Below are 20,980 nucleotides of genomic sequence, written 5' to 3'. Positions count from 1 at the left end.
GCCCCCGAGCCTGACGGGGCGGCGAGGCGGGATGAGGCGCTGGCGCGGGGGGCGCCCGGCCGAGCCCCGGCGGCTGCCCTCGGCGGCTAGGCGCTAGGCTCCGTGGCGCGGGCGGTGCTCGGTGGCGGCGGCGGCGAGGAGGAGGAGGAGGGCGTCGGGCCCGGCGCCCGCGGAGGGCAGACACGGAGCGGCGAGCGGGGCGCAGCGACGCCGCGGCGGCGCGGCGGGGCCGCGGGGCTCGGTAAGGCGGGGGCCGCGGGAGGGCCGGGGGCTCGGGTGACGTGGGCAGGCGCCGCAGGGAAAGCTGCGGGGGCCTTGCTTGCCTTTTTAGAATAAATTCTTTTTAAAGTAAAGGTTCCGGATCGAATGTTCTTAGAAGACCATCTCGGGTTTCCCCCGGACCCCCCCCCCCCCACGTCTCCCCCCCCTGCCCCCCCCCCCCCGCTCCCCCTGCCCGGACTCTTTTCCCCAGCCTCCGGGGGTGGACCGCGCTTTGGGCCGACCGCCTCCCGCGCTCGAATCCCCAGTCCCCCACTCCCCACCCCCCCCCACCCCGGCCTGGGCGGACCAGGGGTTCGGACGGATTTCTGGCCTGCTGCAGTGCTTCGCGGCTGAGGCTCAAGTCAAGCAGGAGCCGTGACTCCCAGGGAATAGCTGAGTGGGGGCTCTGGGGACACGGGCGCTCCCAGAGGAGCCGCCGCTGGAGCGTTTCCCTCCGCTGCTGCCCACGGGCGACCTCGCGGTGCCCGCCCCCCGGTGTGCGTGGGGCAGGCTGGGCGAGCCGTCTCTGCTCGCAGGGACTCCCTTGGAGTTTTCCCTCTCATCTTTCTAATTGGCTGAAGTTGCCGCTACATATTGGACGAAACTGGTGACTTAGTGCCCTCCCCAGCCCCCGTCCCGAGCTCACCGTATTGGGCCTTTCTCATTTTGTTGACTTGAGTAAATATGGGAAAGGTTTTCGCAAATAGATCACAAGTATCGGTAGGGAGGGAAAGTCAAACCTGATGTCGTAGCTTTAGTCTACTTCTGGACCCTTGATAACTTAACCTTCTGTTGCTGAAGCTTAAAGAAGGTGGAGGAGAGAAGACTCACAGCAGGATGCTTGGGATGCAGTTTAGTAGTTATCTTTTAGGAAATAGAATTTGGATAATTATAATTTTGATCTCCATGCAGAATTGCAATCTGCTTTTAAAGTGCTTGGGGCAGTGCGTGATGCTACGTGGGTAGCTGGCAGCTGAGCCACATTGCATTGTTGTCAGCATCTCTTTTATTTTCCATTCTTTCAGAGTTTTATTTGGCACAGATTTAGACCTTTCAAGTCCGTCTGAATGGGAATAACTTCTGATACACTGGTTGCTTTTCTAAACGTTGTCCATATTCATATTTATATTGGAAGAAGAAAAAGCATATGGTACTGGAGGACAGTGGCTGTTAGAGTCCAGATAATGTGCTAGTTTGATTCAGTAATAGGATTTGTTGTAATATGTTTGGGGAGTGATGGTTATAATTCTTTAGTATATTTTTCCTTATGGTGTAAATTGACATCTAACTCGGAGTCTTGTTATTTGCTCCTTGGACTTGAGAGTGAAGAAAATAGAAGCTTAACTGCTGCCACAACATGACCTCAGAGTTTTCAAGTACTCATTGGTATGAATTCTTTTCATTAGGGCTGTTCGTGAAGATGAGACATTATGGTGTTATAATGTCCATTTACAGGAATATCTGGTATCTACTTCATTCCTAAAATTGGATATGTGGTGATTCTTTATAGAACAAGTCTCTAGAATGGGGTGAGTTTGGAACCGTGTCTTCTTCATACCATCGTCCCTATAAGCAGCCCATGGAATAAAGCAGCACTTTGGACAGAGACTTGTCCTGCCATAGCTGGCGTGGAGGCCCAGTTTACTGTATGGTCGTGCACATTGAGGTGGGCGATAAAGTGTAAGTGGGCCAGAGAGGAAATGTTAGTTGGAAGAACCTTCCCCGGTTATATAACTGTTTTGTTTTCGAGGGAGTGACTAGGAAGCAGCCAGGCAGGTTCAACTGTCGTTAGAGTCTTTGATGTTGGTTTGAATTCCAGTTGTTATGTTCCTTTTATTTTCTTTTCCCAACCCCCACATCATATTCCAGTCATCAGTTGGGTGAGACTTTAATGGCAATACATTCATCTCCACCTCCCATTCTCTTTCTCTTATTCTGTCTTTAGATGTCTTATTCAGCAGTGTTTCCCCTTTCCCAGCTGGCCTGGGTATATTGTCTGCACAGTATATATAGATTCACTGTTGACTGTAAATGCATTTAACAAATGTCAAGGAGTAGCACCTGTTTTCTTCAGAAGACTGTGGTGGCAGAAGAAAAATGGAACAAGATGAATGTTGTTCAATGTATTTTAAAGGTTGTATTATGTTGTATTTATAGATAATGGTTAATATTCTTGAGAATTTAGGATTTCACCTGTTAACATGAAACCTGATGTCCATGGAAGTAGTTAAGAGACAGCAGGCCTTGAAATCAGGTCATGGTTGCAGTTCTGCCGCTTAGTAGCTGTGTGGCCTGGTTCCTTCTTTGGGAAAGGTATTTACATTTCCGAGCTTGTTTTCCTTAGGTATAAAACAGAGATGAGGGGGCTCGCATTGTCTTCCTTACAGAGTTGTTGTGAAGGATGAGATGAGAGAATGTGAAACTGCTTTGTAAAATATTTTATACATGTAAAGTATTACTGTTATTATGTATAAATTTACTATTTAATTGTTTTCAGTATGTTAACATCAATTTTAGAAAATGTGCATGAGGAATGAGAATGTGTTAGATTTCTTCCACTTCCAAAATTTTGTGATTCTTTCTCATTCTTAGGAAATCCATACGTAGTACCTATAGTTTTGGATTCTTTGGAAATTTTGATTATTCTGGGACAGATGTCAAGCTTATTGAGACTTAAGCTTCTTTATTTTATTTTTTTAAATGTTTATTTTGAGAGAGAGAGAGCGAGAGCAAGAGTGTGTGTGCACGGGACAGAGAGAGGGGGAATGAGATAATTCCAAGCAGACTCCTTGCTGTCAGTGCAGAGCCTGATGTGGGGCTCGATCCCACAAACCGTGAGATCATGGCCTGAGCCGAAGTCAACAGTCAGATGCTTCACTGACTGAGCCACCCAGGTGCCTAAATTCTGAAAGAAGTTACAAGTTAGGATTTGTGAGAAGAGGGTTGAGTAAAAAAAATATTTAAATATTTGTCTGCCTCATTTATTATAGAAGTTGGCAGAATTCAGTCTGTAGGCCAAATGTGGCCCACAGTTTGTTTTTTGTATGGCCTATAAGCTAAGAATGATTTAAAAACTTTTAAATAATAGGAAAAAAAAATCAAAAAAGACATTTCATAACGTGTACAAGTTATATGACATTCACATATCAGTGTCCATAAATACAGTTTTATTGGAACACAGTCTTGCTCATTTGTTTATGTATTGTGTGTGGCTACATTGGCAGTGCAACAGCAGAGTTCTTGCAGCAGAGACAGTATGGCTGGCAAAGCCTAAAATATTTATCTTCTGGCCCTTTACTGAAAAAGTTTGCCAACCCCTGATTTAGGACTTGGAAATTTTTGCTTTACTTAGCATATGCCTTATTTCCTGTTATAGCATTACAGGGGTTAAGACCCCTTGAAAGACTCTAATTTCTGCTTTGGAGCCATGTAGTCTTATGTTCGAATGCCAGCTGCGATACTTACAAACTTTGATCCAGGGCAGACTAATGTCTTGGTGCCTCAGTTACCTCCTTGATTCACAGTGACACTAGAATCTGTCTTAGAAGTTGTACTGTTGATTAGATGAAGTGGCACTTGTCAGTGCTTAACACAGTATAAGCATATAGTAAGCACTCAGTGAGTTATCGATGATTATGATGGTGGTGGCTAAACACTATGCCTGAAATATCGTAGGCCACCTTTGCCCCTGTATTGTAGAGTTGTTTTCCTGGGCGGTATGCTTCTCGTTACAGAATTTTCTCCTTCACTGAAACCATTAGTTTAGTTCACGACTGATAATTGGAATAACTTGAGAAATTTCCCATATATTGTACTGTAGTTTTAATCACTTGCTTATTTAGATGATTAAGAATGGATGGAAAGAAAGTTCAGCTGTTTTTTGGAGATCCTGGTTTTTGACCATTCCCTGATACTGTTCTATGTTGCAAACTGAAGTTAAATACCACTTCTCATTTGGTACTGGTATTTCTTTCTTTCTTTCTTTCTTTCTTTCTTTCTTTCTTTCTTTCTTTCTTTCTCTTGAGAGATATGTGAGAAAAACCTATCTTAATGAGGCCACGGTGTTAGATAACTTTTCTTACATGTATACAACACTCTAAATTTTCCTTATGATTTGCATTAGCATCCCTATTAACATCCTGTTCAGAGTTGAAATAATAAAACTTAATATTTTATTCTAAAATTTTTTTAACTTTTATTTATTTTTGGGAGACAGAGAAAGACAGAACATGAGTAGGGGAGGGGCAGAGAGAGAGGGAGACACAGAGTCCCAAGCAGACTCCAGGCTCTGAGAGGTCAGCACAGAGTCCGATGCAGGGCTCAAACCCACGAACTGCGAGAACATGACCAGAGCCGAAGTTGGGCACTCAACCGACTGAGCCACCCAGGTGCCCCTTAATATTTCTTTTCTAAAGGTAGACCTAGTTTACTGTCTAGAGGCTTTGATATTAGGCTGTTTTTTGAAGTATTTGGTTTAAATTATCTTACAATTGAGAAATTGGATGTGCTTCTCAACTTCAAGTGCTGGTTTATTTAACATGAATACCAAATTAAGAGTTAGCAAATAAAGGTCATTGTTCTGACTGAGTTGAACAAAATAGAATTGGGGTCATTGTGGCTCTTGCATTCCTACAAATGTGCAGTTTCTGCCTTGAATGATGCTTAAGTGCAGTGGGATGATCCAAGGGAGATAAGGGAGGACATTAATATTCCCCCACTGTCCTTGGTAGAAAAAGGGGATGGAAGCAGAGGGGCTCTCCGATAAAACTGTAGAGCAGCAGTACCTGGAAAAGTGAAGTTCAGGCTTCTGTTTGTAGCACCTCAGTATTTCCTCTTGAGGTTAAAACAAAAAACAACCAGGGATTGACTATCTAGAGAGATGAAGTTTGAGAGCAAATATTCGCCAAGGTAGTGAAATATAAAGATCTGATAAAATAGATGCAGTTTCACAGTATTCCTGGACAAGGGGGCCTGGTATCGAAAGGAGATAAAAGGAAGGTAAAAGGAAATGAGAAATAAATAAGGTGTTTGGTTTCATTTCCCATAACAAATATATGGACCAGAGTGTTCAGAGTAGAAGTAGAATTCTGGTTTTCAGAGAGATCTTATTATTTGACTTACAGTCATATATCCATTTAGTACCTTATTTTATACTGTGGATTATAATGTACATTAGTATTGGAGGTTGTAGAGGTTGGAAAGCATCGAGAGGAAAAGCATGCATGACCCGTGCATTATGGAAGTGTTATGATATGTTTATGTTGTCTCTATCAGAAAAGAAAAGCACCTTTTCCTGAGTAAGAATTCTAAAGCAGGTATTCTGTTTCTTTGCCTTTAAATAGTAAAATCTTTATTATCTGGGGTTCAGCCTTGTAATCTTGGGCAAGGCTTGATCTTCACTGTTTTTATTACTGTGTGTGTAGGATGGAAATATTAAATCCTGTTCCTCTTTGGAGAGATGTGTGGTAAAAAGACATTCATTCATTCACTCACACATTCATTCATTTATTATTTCAGAGAGAGAAAGAGCGTGTGAGTGGGGGGGAGAGGGCATGGATCCCGATGTGGGGCTTGATCCCATGGCCTTGAGATCATGATCTGAGCCCAAATCAAGAGTCAGACGCTCAACCAACTGAACCACCTGGGCGCCCCAAAAGACTTTAAGATGAGTAGCATTTTCAACAGTTTTGAAGAACGTATTATGTGAAGGTCACTATATTTTCCAGTGTATTAAACACAGACCAAAAATTGAAGTAACCTTTAACAAAGAAGGAGATTTCAACTGGAAGTCAGAGGACTTGGGTTCTTGTCTGGCTCTGCTATAAACAGTCTGACTCTGGACAAGTAATTCCTGTCTCTGAACCTTATTTTCCTTATTTCTGAAGTGAGGGGTCAGACTAGGGGTCTCTCTGATAGCGTTTCTTGTTTCAAAATTCCTTGATTCTCTAATTTTTTGAAAAAAATAGGACCCATTCTCTTGCACTTGCCCAGTTTGCATTGACCTACCCAAGTAAAACATGACAGTCCTTATTAGTTGCTTTATATTTGGTGGTCTTCCAGATTCAGTAGCAATGGTGGCTCCAGTAGGATGAGGGGAACCAGATCTCTTTTATCAATGAACTGAAAAGTATCCATTGAGTGCATACTATGTATTTTGCATCTTGCTAGATAAAGTGCAAAATAGATATTAAAAAAGGTGGCATTGAGTCTCTCAGGAAGTGTTCATTTCATTGGGAAGATAACTGTATTATGAAAAAGAATATTATAAAAGATTAGGAAGAAAGACAGTGGGATGATCCTTGATGTGGCAATTTGAGGACTTGGGGATGTACTATTGGAGAAGATACTTTGTGGTCTTGAACATTTGTAAAATGAGTCTTGTAGACTCCCTCCAGCTCTAAAACTTGGTCATCTTCTCTTTGACAGAGAAGCAACTGTTTGAATCAGCCTGTCAGGAGACAACCCATGTGAATTGCTCATTCCAGGCCAGATTTTTACGCTCATTCTGTGTAATAGCTTGATTTACTAGACACTGGGAAAGAATTACTTAAACTTCCTGGAAATGCATTCAAGGGACAACTTTTCTTCTGAAAAGTCAAGCATGTGAGAAGTGGCAAGACACAAGGGTCCCTGCTTCTGCGGCAATAAATTTGTGCCTTGGATCTCCTTCATTTCTGCCTTCTTAAGTCCTTCACTTCTGTACTTATTTTCTTCCCTAAATTATTCTCTCCTTACTGGATCATCTCTTTTTGTATGCTGGCATGCTTCATATTACTTGCAGTAGCAATGATTAATCATTCACCAAATGCCATTGTTTGTGGCTCCCTTTCAGTAACAGGACCCTCAAGTTTTATCTGGGCACATGACTGCCCAGCTAGACTACATTTCCTCTCTTATAGCTAGGTGTGGCCATCTGACTAGGTTTTGGCTAAATGGATGTGACCAGAAGTGATGTGTGTGATTTCTGGGTAATGGCCTTAGGAAGCTAGTTTCCTTCTACTTCCTCTTTCCCCCTTTTGCTGAGGACAGTGTGGTGCTGATGCATGTTACCATTACAGGTGAGAGCAACATTTAGTGGGAAAAGGATCAATAAAATGAATCTTTGGATGATCTCGTGGAGCAGAGCCATCTACTAGCCTTGAACATTTATCTTCGGATGGTTAAGTGAGAGAGGAATAAAATTCTATCTTGTTTGAGCCACTAATATTTTAACTGAATACATCATTTCTCTATATTACCCTCTCCTCCACCTTATGATTCATTTCAGCTGTCACCCAATTTCTTTGATCGCTTTGCAGCAATACTTGTTTGTATTGGCTGTGTCTACTTTCTCACCACTTATTCTCTTATTTTTCTTTTGAAGTGTATTTATTTATTTTGAGAGAGAGAGAATGCAAGTGGGGAAGGGGCAGAGAGAGAGAGAATCCCAAGCAGACTTTGCATCACCAGTGCAGAGCCCAGTGCAGGGCTTGAACTAACTGTGAGATCCTGACCAGAACCGAAGTCAGACGCTTAATCAACTGAGCCACCTAGGCTCCCCATATTCTCTTCTTTGGCCTGATCCATTTGAGCACTCTACTGAAATTGTTTTTTTCCCCCAGTTTTATTGAGAAATAATTGACATCATTGTATTAGTTTAGGCTTAAACTAAATACAGCATGACGTTTTGGTTTATGTATGTTGTGAAATGATTACCACAATAGGTTCAGCTAGCATTCATCTCATAAGGACATAATAAAAAGAAAAGAAAAAAAAAAGCTCTCTTTTAGGAACATCTTCCCGATATATCCCACAGCAGTGTCAGCTGTTGTTGTCCTGTTTGCGTGACATCCCTAGTACTTATTTATCTTATAACTAGAAGTTTGTACTTTTTACCACGTTCCTTCAATTTCTCCTTCCCCCCCATTCCCACCTGCAGCAACCAAAAATTTTCTCTTTCTATGAGTTTGGGGCTTTTAAATGTAATGTAATTTTTCGAATATTTTACATAAAGCTGAGATCTTAGAGTATTTGTCTTTCTCTTACTTATTTCACTTAGCATAATGCCCTTGAGGTCCATCCATGTTGTTGCCACTGGTGAGTTTCCTTGTTGTTGTTGTTGTTGTTGTTGTTGTTTTAAATGGCTTAATAATACTGCATTGTATACATACACCACAGCTTTTTTATCCATTCATCTATTGATAGACACGTTGTTTCCATGTCTTGGTTATTACAAATAATGCTGCAGTGAATGTGGGGGTACAGATATCTTTTGCAGCTAGTGTTTTTGTTACCTTTGGATCTGTTCCCAGAAGTGGAATTGCTGGATCATATGGTAGTGCTGTTTTAGTTTTTTTGAGGATCCCACACGGTTGTTCATAGTGGCTATCCCAGCTTGCAGTCCCACCAGCAGTGTACAAGGGCTCCCTTTTCTCCACATCCAGGCCAGCATTTGTAATCTCTTATCTATTCGATGGTGGCCGTTTGAATAGGTGTGAGGTAAGATTTCGTAGGTGTGGTTTTAATTTGCATTTCCTTAGTGACTACTGATGTTGAACATGTTCATGTACTTGTTGGCCTTTCATAGATCTTCTTTGGAGAAATGTCTGTTCAGGGGCTTTGCCCATTTTTTAACTGGGTCATTTATTTGCTTGCTTGCTATTGAGTTGTACAAGTTTTTTATGTTTTGGATATTACCCCTTATCATATATATGCTTTGTAAATATATTTTTTCATTTCTGTCTTTACTTTGATCGTTTCTTTTGCTGTGTAGAAGCTTTTTAGTTTTGTAGTCTCATTTGTTTATTTTTGATTTTGTTGCTTGTGCTTTAGATTACTATGGTGACTATAGCTTTACAGTATAGCTTGAAATTAGGAAGTGTGATACCTCCTTTTTTGTTCTTCTTTCGTAGGAGATTTCTTTGGCTCTTTGAGATCTTTTGTGGTTTCATATAAATTTCAGGGGTGTTTTGCGTGCTACTGTAAAACATGCCTTTAGAATCTTGATAAGGATTGCTTTGAATATAAAAATGGCTTTTGGTAGTATTGATATTTTAACAGTATTCTTCCAGTCCATGGGCTACCTTTCCATTTATTTGTGTCTTTTGATTTCTTTCATCAGTGTCTTATAGTTTTCAGTGAGAGATCTTTCACCTTCTTAGTAAAATTTATGTGTAAGTATTTCATTGTTAAAAAAATTTTTTTTTAAATGTGTATTTATTTTTGAGAGAGAGACAGACAGACAGAGCGCAAGCAGGGGAGGGCCAGAGAGAGGGAGAGACACAGAATCCGAAGCTGGCTGTGGGCTCAGAGCTGTCAGCATAGAGCCCGATGTGGCACTTGAACTTGCGAACCATGAGATTATGACCTGAGCCTAAGTCAGACACTTAAACCGACTGAGCCACCCAGGTGCCCCAGTACTTTATTGTTTTGGTGTTATTATAAGTGGGATTGATTTATTTCTTTTTCAGAAATTTTGTTGTTAGTGTATAGAAAAGCTACTGATTTTTGTCTAATGACTTTGTATCCTGCAACTTTACTGAATTCGTTGATTAGATCTAACGGTTTTTGATTAAGTCTAGAGATAACTTCTTTCTTTCCAATTCTGATACCTTGTTTTCTTTTTCTTGCCTGATGGCTCTAGCCAGGACTTCCAGTATGAGGTTAACTGTGGGTGTGTCATGTATGGCCTTTATTATGTTGAGATATGTTCCTTGTTTTGTAGAACAGAAGAATTTACCTCTCTTTTTGTGAGGAGGCACATGACAAAAGTAAGCAGACAGCAGGGACTTTTAAGACAGAAAGGTTATCTCAGGTTAAGCTTTCTTTCACTTTGCCTCATGTTTCTTACCAGTTGTCTCTGCATACTTCATAAGCTCCATGTTCATAGGATTATTGAATATTGCAGTTACATGGGCTTCTAGGGAAAATGTGGTCTTGGCCTTCTCCAAAATCAGAATTTTTGGAAAATAATCATCTGCCCTCTACTTCTGTGTTTGTAGTGTCTGAAAACTCAGTTATATGACTGTCCAACTCTTTTTAAAAAGAGTTTTTCTTGTTTAAAAATTACTCATTATGTTAAAATGGAATGTACGTCCTTGCATTTTCAACACAACACAGATCTGCTTTATTTTTCACGTGATAGCTCTTTAGCTGTCATGTGAAAAATGGCTGGTTCTTTTATCTTCCCACCAGCATTTTCTCTTTCCAGGCTAAATGTACTACTTTTCTTCAACTATTCCTCATATGACAAGGGATTCAGATTCTCTTCCAGGCCCATCCCTAACATTTCTGGGACTCATGGCAAGAATCCAAAAGAAAGTCCATATGCCATATGTCTAAAAATTTACAAGTTACAAATTGAGCTTGCTGATAAAGATGCTCTGTTGCCTACCTTTATAAATAAAACTTCATAATGACCTAAAATCAGAGTCAAACAGGGAATTCTCAGACTCCTCTGTGTTTCACAATATAACATACTGAAGTGTAAAGAATGAACTTCTAACCTGACCTCCTCTTTTCATCCCAGGTTCCTTGCATGAGGGACTTTGTACTTGCACATGTGTGGACTTACAGCCTATACATCACCACATACCTTACACACAGCAACTTTTTTTCTTTAAAGTTTATTTATTTATAGTAATCTCTACACCCAATGTGGACTCAAACTCAAGACCCCATGATCGAGAGTCACATGCTCTCCCAACTGAGCCAGCCAGGCGCCCCACATAGCAACCTTTTGACCATCTCTTGGGCCTGGGGCTGTAGATACTAATAGTCGAATCATCTGCCCTTGGGAGGACCAACTTGGAGAAGAGGCCTGAGCAGACCACTAAATAGGAGATTCTGGGGTCCTGGGTAAGAGGAGGCTGGGGTGTGTGGGCTTCAGTTGTGTATACTTTTAGGCCCTGAGTGTAACTGGCCTCATGGTCAAGGGTGTGGCCAGCAGGAGGCCAGTGCATGGCCCTCCAAGGCCTAGAATGGGGGTTCTGATTTCTTAGGTCCAAGGTAGTACTGTTCTATCACAGTCCCACTTTGGTCTTTCTTGTTTGCCACAGCTGGCTATTGTGGAAAGTGTTACATTCCCTCTTAACAGTGCTCCACATTAGACGTGTTGTTTTAATTAGAACTTCTTAACCAGTGTGCCAGACAGTGCTTTGGATCTGTTACAGATGGGCCAGACAGACTGACTTCCTGAATCCTTACAGAGGATGATCAGTGACAGAGTGGTAAGGGCTTCTAGGCTGATCATTATTGGCCACTAGCAGCATGGCCCATTTGTCTCAGTAGTCTGTACTGGTCCTATCGTTTTCTGTATGTGTCATAAGTGAAAAAGATTGGGAAACCCTGCTCTAGACTGATGGGTGGTAACTATGCAGGTCTCATAGTATAAAGTGTTTTGCATATACCTTTAACATTTTTTATAACATTATTTGGTTTGCTTGACAACGTTGGAGGTGTCACAGTAGGTTTGTACCTTTCTTATTAAGGAGGCTGTAGATGTAGGTTACATGGCTTAATCTAGCCACATATTCTCAGTCAAGTAGGGCGTCGAAAATAGGACTCCATTCTTCTGACTCTTATTTTGGTATATCCTCTCTACTAACCCAAATTGGCTTTAATCTATTTTTTTTGGACAGCCTATCACTTCTGGTTCATTTAGGACATGCAGGCAATTACATTCTTTTAGAGTTTTTCTATTCCAACTTCTGTTAGGTCGTCTGCCTTTGTTGATACTTTTTAACCTAAAGACTGTTTTACATTTAATCCCATGAAGAAGTAGTTTTTTTTCTTTGTTTGTTTTTTGTTTTTCCTTTGGCTATTTAATTGATCACATCATTTTGAACCTTGATTCTCTGTATTCATTTTGATAGCTCTTGTCCCTAATTAGTGTCATATTTATGGCTGACTCTTGGACCACATGGGTTTGAACTGTGCAGGTCCACTTATGTGCAGATTTAAAAAATAAATACAGTGCAATACTGTGAACATATTTTTCTTAGGATTTTCTTAATAACATTTTTTTCAAGTTTATTAGAAGAATACACCATATAATACATATAACACATGAAATGTATATTAATTGACTCTGTGTTATTGGTAAGACTTCTGGTCAGTAGTAGGACATTAGCAGTTAAGTTTTTGGGGAGTCAAAAGTTGTATCTAATCAAAAGTTAAGGCACCCTTAACTCCTGCATTGTTCAAGGGTCAGCTGCAGTTACTACAGTGATGTTTGTTCAAAAGGGTTGCCATGAGTTGTTTATAAAAGGTTAGATTACATTAAGGCAGGAAAATGTACAGTGCATCTTAGAAATATTTCTTTCATTAAGCAGTTATGATAAAAAAAAAGTGCTAGCACTTAAAACTAAATTTATTACTTTTTTTATTTAGTACCTATTTTGTATTGATCTTTACAAAAGTTATTTTAATCTTAAAAAAATGTGGCCAGGGGCGCCTGGGTGGCGCAGTCGGTTAAGCGTCCGACTTCAGCCAGGTCACGATCTCGCGGTCCGTGGGTTCGAGCCCCGCGTCGGGCTCTGGGCTGATGGCCCAGAGCCTGGAGCCTGCTTCCCATTCTGTGTCTCCCTCTCTCTCTGCCCCTCCCCCGTTCATGCTCTGTCTCTCTCTGTCTCAAAAATAAATAAAACGTTAAAAAAAAAATTAAAAAAAAAAAACAAACGTGGCCATTTGCTCAGGTTACCCAATGAAATGGTGGATTGATTCAGAATTCAAGTCTAGGTGTGCTTGACCTCAAAGTTTTCTTCAGTGCTACTCTATGTGTATTGGGAAATGACTTCTAAACATTTAATTTGGGCTGGGAAAGGGATGTTTCCCAGATTTATACTCTTTGTTTTTTTAAAGATTTTATTTTTATTTTTTTAAAGATTTTGTTTTGAATATTAGAGGTTTACTTAAAGTGGTAGATTCTTAGAGACCACAAGTTGGTAGAGGGAGAGAGAGGATCTTAAGGAGGCTCCACGCCCAGTGCAGAGCCTGATGTGGGGCTTGATCCCATGATGGTGAGATCATGACCTGCACTGAAATCAGGAGTCAGATGCTTAACTGACTGGGTCACCCAGGTGCCCCTAAAGATTTTATTTTATTTTCTTAAAAAAAATTTTTTTTTTAACATTTATTCGTTTTTTTGAGAGAGAGTGAGTGGGGGAGGGGCGCACACATACACAATCCAAAGCAGGCTCCAGCCTCTGAGCTGTCAGCACAGAGCCCAACGTGAGTCTCGAACTCACGAACCATGAGATCGTGACCTGAGCCAAAGTTGGCTGCTTAACCGACTGAGCCACCCAGGCACCCCTAAAGATTTTATTTTTTAAATGATCTCTCCACCCAATGTGGGGCTCAGACTTACAACCCCGAGATCAAGATTTACATGCTCCACGGGCCGAGCTAGTCAGGTGCCCCCCAGATTTATGTTTTTATGTTTAGAATAACTAATTCTCTAATGTTACTCATGCACATATTCTCTCCTCACCCTAAGAATTATCTGGTCTAAATGTCAATAGTGCTGAGGTTAAGAAACCATGCTCTAAGTGTTTTAAGTAGTCCAGGTTTTACTTTGAATATGTAGGTGCTTTTGTATTCAGCTGACTATTATGATGATAGGTATTAGGATGTATGAGTGATACGAAGCTCCTTCTGCCTCCACAGTCCATATTCTTTTTCTCTTTTAAAATGTTTACTTTTGAGAGAGAGAGAGAGTACAAGCAAGGGAAGGGCAGAGAGAGGAGGACAGAAGATCCTAAGCGGGCTCTGTGCTGACAACAGTGAGCCCAATGTGGGGGTTGAACCCCCAATCCTGAGATCATGACCTGAGCCAAAGTTGGATGCTCAACCAACTGAGCCACCCAGACGCCCTCACAGCCCATTTTCTTAATCTGTCTGCCTCCCTACTTGGAAGCAGGTGGTCAGTGAGAGGAGAGCATGATGCTTATCCATTTCAATTCTAGAAAATCTGAGATTTAATCTAAAAGGCTTTTCTGAGTGGTGAAGGTTAGATTTTTTTTTTTTTTTTTTATGTTTTAATGCTTATTTCTGTTAGAACTTTTGATGGGGGAAGAAAAAAGCTTGTGAAGAAGCATGAGCAACTAAGCTGACTTTTGTGTACTAACTCACTAGCCAGGATAATTTTTGAGGAGTTGTATTTGTGGCTTAACGCACACATTTGAAGGAATGGTTGCTTGGCATTCTGATACAAGTACTGTCTTTTTGCTGGGTTTTGAGTTTCAAGATATGACCAGAATGTCACCATAGCACTTTTCCCAGTTTCTTCACAGTAACTTTCCCAGACTTGAGTTTGTGTTCCTTTGATCTAGATTGCTGATCCCACCTCCTTACACTTGAATTTCATTGTATACCTCTCACCAACCAGGAATAAGAGGTTCCCTATGCCTACTGGACTTACTATTCTTGCTTGTTTTTCAAGGAGCTCTTCTTTATAATCCTCAGTTCAGGATTTGGTTTCACTCGGTGGTAAATATCTGTCTTATGTTATCAACTGCCAACGTTATTTAAGTATTATTGACATGCCAGGAACTATTCCTAAGCCCCTTGCATGTATTATTGGTTTAATCATCACAGTTGCCTCATGAAGTAGTTACTCATACTAATTTTTTTATTGTAAAATTTACATAACAAAATTTGCCATCCTAACCATTTTTAGATGCTCAGTTCAGTAGTGTTAAGGATATTCGCATTGTTGTGAAACAGATCTCCAAAACTTTTACCTCTTTCAAAACTAATTCTCTGTGCCCATTAGACCACAACTCATTTCTCCCTCCTCACAGCCCCTGGTAAACCCCCATTTTACTTTCTGTCTCTATGAATAATGACTACTTCAGTTGCCTCATATAAGTGAAATCATACAGTGTTTTTCTTTTCATGGCAGACTTGTTTCACTTAGCGTAACGTCCGTAAGTTTCATCCATACTGTAGCATGTGACAAGGTTTCCTTCCTTTTATAGGCTGAGTAATACCACGCTGTATGTATCTACCGCATTTTGTTTGTGCACTTGTTCATCGACGGACACTTGGGTTGCTTCCGCCTCCTGGTTATTGTGAACACCGCTGCTGTGAGCAGGAATGTGCAGACATCTCTGAGATTCTGCTTTCAGTCCTTGAGATATGTACCAAGAAGTAGAATTGCTGGTTCCTATGGTAATTCGGTTTTTAATTTTTTGAGGAACTGCCATACCGTTTTCTACAGCAGCTGTACCACTTTACATTCCTACCAGCAGTACCCAGCACGGCAGTTTTTTTTCCACATGCTCATCGGCACTTGTTATTTTCTATTATTTTTATTTTTTTGCTAGTAGCCATACTAATGGATGTGAAGTGGTATCTCATTGTGGTTTTGATTCGCATTTGCCTAATGATAGTGATACTATTTTTTCATATGCTTGTTGCCCATTTGTGTATCAGTTTTTGGAGAGCTATCGATTCAGGTTCTTGGCCCATTTTTTATTCGGGTTTATGTTGTTGTTGAGTCGTTGGAGTTTTTAAAATACATTCTGGGTATCAGTCTCTTACCAGATACATGATTTCAGATATGTTCTACCATTCTGTGGGTTGCCTTTTCACTTTGTTAATAGTGTCTTTTGATGCACAGAAAGTTTTTAATTTTGATGAAGTCTAGCTTATCGATTTTGTGTTTTGTTGCCTTGTCCTTTTGGTGTCATATCTAAGAAGTCACCAACAATGAAGTGTTATGATGTTTTTTCCTTATGTGCTCTTCTAGAGTTTTATAATTTTAGCTCTTTTCTGTGGATCTTTGATCCTGTTTGAGTTAATTTTTCTGTATAGTATAAGGGTCCAATTTCTTTTTTTTTTTTTTTTTTTTTTTTTTGCATATGGACATCCAGTTTTCCCAATACCATGTTGAAAAGACTGCCCTTTCCGCATTGAATGGTCTTGGCACCATTGTTGAAAATCATTTGACCAAATATGTGGGTATTTGTACTGTTTTTGTAGATGAGGTGATTGACATAGACATGTGACTGATACAGTATTAACACATTTTTTTAAAGAATTAACCCTGAAGTAATTTATATTTGGTACAGTAAGATGAAAGAGGTTTTTAGGGTTGTGAGGTCTTTTTTATGTGGTAGGAGAATAAGTATCAGTAACTGTGCACCCCAGTTCTGATAGGTTGTCAACTCTATGCACTAAGCCAGTGATTTTGAAACTCTTAGCAACAAAACTCCTATTTTCCTAAAGCAAAATCTTAGATGGACCTTCAGTGTTTCTACTGTTAATTAGTATTTTGTTAGTATATATTCATCTGAAAATGTATAATATTTACCCATTTTAGCTAGTGGATGATAACACAAGTTCATGCATTTGTCGTTTCCAGTGTGTTGAAAACATGTGTGTGTTATGGTTTTAAAAATTTGTGCCTGAGGGGCACCTGGGTGGCTCAGTTGGTTAAGCGTCTGACTTTGGCTCGGGGTCATGATCTTGCAGTTTGTGAGTTCAAGCCCCATGTCGAGTTCTGTGCTGACAGCTCAGAGCCTGGATCTTGCTTCAAATTCTGTGCCTCCCTCTCTGTCTGTTCCTCCCCCACTCACACTCTGTCTCACTGTCTCTCTCTCTCCAAAATAAATAAAGAATAAAATTTTTTTTTTAATTTGTGCCTGTTATAGTTTTAAAAATAGGTAATCATGTACTTACAGGAACACCTTGAAATCAGATGTTTGCAGAATGCCTAAAGCTCTGCTCAAGGCATCCCCTTCTGCCCTTTTTTAAATTAGATTTTAAAAATGTTTTTTCTTTTTTTAGAAAAAAAATATATTTGGAATATTATATATTTATATTTACTTTTTTGGTATATTTCTTTTTAGTGTACAATAACTGCCTTTGTTGTTGACTCATTTGGGAAAACAAACAGGTTCCCACATGTATGTTTAGCTATTTATTCTCTCTTGGGATACATTCTGACCTGATATTTTAAAAGCTTAACCAAAGTGCATAAAACCATATGATTTTATTTTATTTTATCTTATTTTATTTTATTTTATTTTATTTTATTTTATATTATATTTTATTTCTCTTCTCTTCTCTTCTCTTCTCTTCTCTTCTCTTCTCTTCTCTTCTCGAGAGTGTGAGAGTGAGAGTGAGAGGGAGAGAGAATCTTAAGTAGGCTCTCTACGCTCAGCATGGAGCCTGATGTGGGGCTTGATCCTGTGACCCTGGGATCATGACCTGAGCTGAAATTAAGAACCGGATGCTCAACTGACTGAGCCACTCAGGTGCCCCTAAAACTGTATTTTGAAACAATTTTAAAACAGTAGCTTTTGCTAGATTTAACAGCTCTTTATTTGTAAGTTGAGTTAAAATAATAGCATTAATTTAGTAGATATTTGCTACCTATTAGAAGTGGATTTGTAGAGAATAAAAAGCAGGGCCTTTGGTTATGCTCTTCATATTGTTAGAAATTAAAAAAAAAAAGAACATGAGGGCTAGAATAGTTTTTTTTTTTTTTTTTCAACGTTTATTTTTATTTTTGGGACAGAGAGAGACAGAGCATGAATGGGGGAGGGGCAGAGAGAGAGGGAGACACAGAATAGGAAACAGGCTCCAGGCTCCGAGCCATCAGCCCAGAGCCTGACGCAGGGCTCGAACTCACGGACCGCAAGATCGTGACCTAGCTGAAGTCGGACGCTTAACCAACTGCGCCACCCAGGCGCCCCGAGGGCTAGAATAGTTTTAAGTATAATATAGTACAAACTTTTTTAGAGGTTGAGGAAAAATTCAAAGCCTATGTTTTAATTCTATTGTAGTTTATGTCTAGCATGCCTGATTTCTTCTTTCATTAGTAAATATTGTTACTGAACATTTTGCCCAATATCCATATTTTCTCTTAATTTGTGTTTGAGGGGCAGACATTATTTCTCCATTTATATAAAGTTCCATTTTCATTTAGCATATGGTGATTTGGTAATGGCCAAACATAAATATCCATAAGTTTAGTTATAAAACTCATCAGAATTTGAAGGTTTTTCCTTCCCACAAAGATAGTAAAAGGAGGGGCACCTGCGTGGCTCAGTTGGTTAAGTGTCTGACTTTGGCTCAGGTCATGATCTCATGGTTCATGAGTTCAAGCCCCGTGTAGGGCTCTGTAATGACAGCTCAGAGCTGGAGCCTGCTTCCAATTCTGTGTCTCCCTCTCTCTCTCTGCCCTTCCCTGTTTGCACTCTGTCTCTCTCTCAAAAATAAACATTTAAAAAAATTTTAGAAAAATAGTAAAAGGAATTTGTATATATCATTTCTAGTAATTTCCTGGTAAATAAGATTCTAACATATGGTTGACCCTTGAACAACGTAGGTTTGAACTGTGCAGGTCCAGTTAGACGTGGATTTTTTGAGAGTTGATAGCAGAAGCCACAGCGTTTAGAGCTGCCCACCCCAGTCTCCACGGATGGATTTGAATGTGCCTGGCCCAGAGGAGGTTGTACCTTTTGGCCTCTGAGTATATGGAGATGCCCTCTGAGACCTTAGCAGTCCCCAGGGCCTGGACCAGACAGGGCTGTAGGATGCCGCTGCAGGGGTGGCTGGGTGGGGCACCCTGGGCGGGCAGGCATGGGGCAGGGCTGAAGTGCGAGAAGGTACCCAGGGGGCAGGGATGGTGCTGTGCAGGCAGTCATGCCCCTGCTGTCCCTGACCCTCAAGTGTGGCCAGAGCTGCAGATGGCCTCAGGCCAGTGGTATACCTCCAGGCAGATGGGGTGGCTGTACTGCACCTCCAGGATGCTGTTGCTGCCAGCACACACACCAGGTGGCTGCCACTGACCCGAGGCCACCAGGCTGCAGACCATCTCCATCCCAGGGCCTGGCCTTGCTGCTGCTACTGCTGCCTGTCCCTGCCCGGCCCATCTATAGGCAGATTTTGTCCACTAAAAGTATCTACAGTACTGTAAATGTATTTTCTCTTCCTTTTGATTTTCTTTGTATATACATAAATACATATAAGAGGTATATGTATATAATATAAATTACTTATGTATGTAATATAAATTGTATATATATATTATATATGTATGTGTGTGTGTGTGTGTGTATATATATATATATGTATATATTTATTTATTTATTTATTTTGAGAGAGAGAGAAAGCATGAGCAGGGGAGGGCCAGAGAGAGAGGAGAGAAAAAGAATCCCAAGCAGGCTCTGCACCATCAGCATGGAGCCTGATGCAGGCCTCAAACCCATGAACTGTGAGATCATGACCTAAGCCGAAGTCAGTCGCCTAACCAACTGAGCCACTTAGGCACCACTTCTTTTGATTTTCCTAGTGACATTTTCTTTTCTCTAGCTTACTTTATTGTAAGAATACAGTGTATAATACATTTACAAAATTGTTTTTGTTTTCAAGTTTATTTTTGAGAGAGAGAGCATGAACAGAGGTGGGGCAGAGAGAGTGGGAGAATGAGAGTGAGAGAGAGAGAGAGAGAGAGAGAGAGAGACCTAAGCAAGCTCTGCACTGTGAGCATGGAGCCCGATATGGGGCTTGAACTCACCGACCATGAGATCAGAACCTGAGCTGAAACCAAGAGTCACACGCTTAACTGACTGAGCCCCCCAGGTGCCCCCAAAATATGTGTTAATCAACTGTTTACGTTATTGGCAATGCTTTTGGGCAACAGTAGACTATTAGGTTTTTGGGGAGTCAAAGTTATGCATGGATTTTGAACTGTGGGGTATGGGGCAGTCTGTGCCCCAACCCCTGCACTGTTCATGGGTCAACTGTATTTAGTTTGCCTTTTTTTTATGTTTGTTTATTTTGAGAGAGAAAGAGACAGTGCAAGTTGGGGAGGGGCAGAGAGAGAGGGAGAGAGAGAATCCCAAGCAGGCCCTGCACTGTCAGTGCAGAGCCTGATGGGGGCTCAAACCCACAAATCCATAAAATCACGACCTGAGAGGAAACCAAGAGTCAGACGCTTAACTGACTGAGTCACCCAGTCAGTTTGCCTTTTTTTCCCCACTGCACTATTAATATTCTGGGGATCATTTAGTGAGATGTTTTGAGTCTAAATTCCTTGATTAATAGAAAAAATTGCCGTGTCAAAAATTTGCTTCTGGTAGGAAGCAGTTTTCATACATTTATTTGTTTATGTCGTGAAAACTATTTGGTGAATTGCTCATCCCCGCTTCTTTAGCGTAGGAGAGTTTTGTTATTACTGGCTTTTTCTTTTAGCAGCACTGTTTCTTCAAAATTAGGGCCCTGGCATTAGCATGTAGAACTAAATTCAGGTAGCTAGAGCTCTTCTTTTATAGATTAATCTCTAGAAGGTAGGAAGGGAAGTTCAGAAGCAGGAAAACAGTTTTAGAAAATTTTCAGATTAGTCTTAGCTAGATTAGTGATATGAAAAATATGTTCGTAGCATTTCAGGGATATGGACGCTAGAAGTAGACAAAAAAAATTCTTGGTTAAGTGAGCCCTATAAAGGCACTTCACTAGTGGTTTAGAAATATTTCTGAGTTACTTTTATGCAAAATCTGGAGTGACTTTTTCTTCTGTTTAGCCCTGTTCAGAGCCACCTCATGCTCAATTTTGACAATATTTCTGTAATTTTGACACTATTCCTATAATCTTTGCTATGTGATTTCTTTTTGCTTCTTTCAGCTGTCTTCCTTGCACTGTGTGCTCATGAAAATAAAAAATCTGAGATTGGACCCATCTTCTCTGAAGAGTATCATGTTTAGCACAGATTTCGTGGCTCAGTAAATGT

At 40.5% G+C, this 20,980-nt stretch overlaps 1 protein-coding gene across 1 annotated transcript in view; it reads left to right on the top strand.

Moving 5' to 3' along the window:
* The first annotated feature begins 206 nt into the window (after positions 1–206).
* The window catches only part of ARHGAP32 (Rho GTPase activating protein 32), a 300,846-nt gene continuing 280,072 nt past the window's right edge, over positions 207–20,980 (top strand). Inside the window, exon 1 of the mRNA XM_047878217.1 lies at positions 207–241. The gene's annotated coding sequence lies outside the window, so the exon portion shown is untranslated. The remainder of the gene's footprint in view (positions 242–20,980) is intronic.

This window comes from Prionailurus viverrinus, chromosome D1 (assembly GCF_022837055.1).
Source record: "Prionailurus viverrinus isolate Anna chromosome D1, UM_Priviv_1.0, whole genome shotgun sequence".
NCBI lineage: Eukaryota > Metazoa > Chordata > Mammalia > Carnivora > Felidae > Prionailurus > Prionailurus viverrinus.
This window is presented reverse-complemented; position numbering and strand designations above follow the sequence as displayed.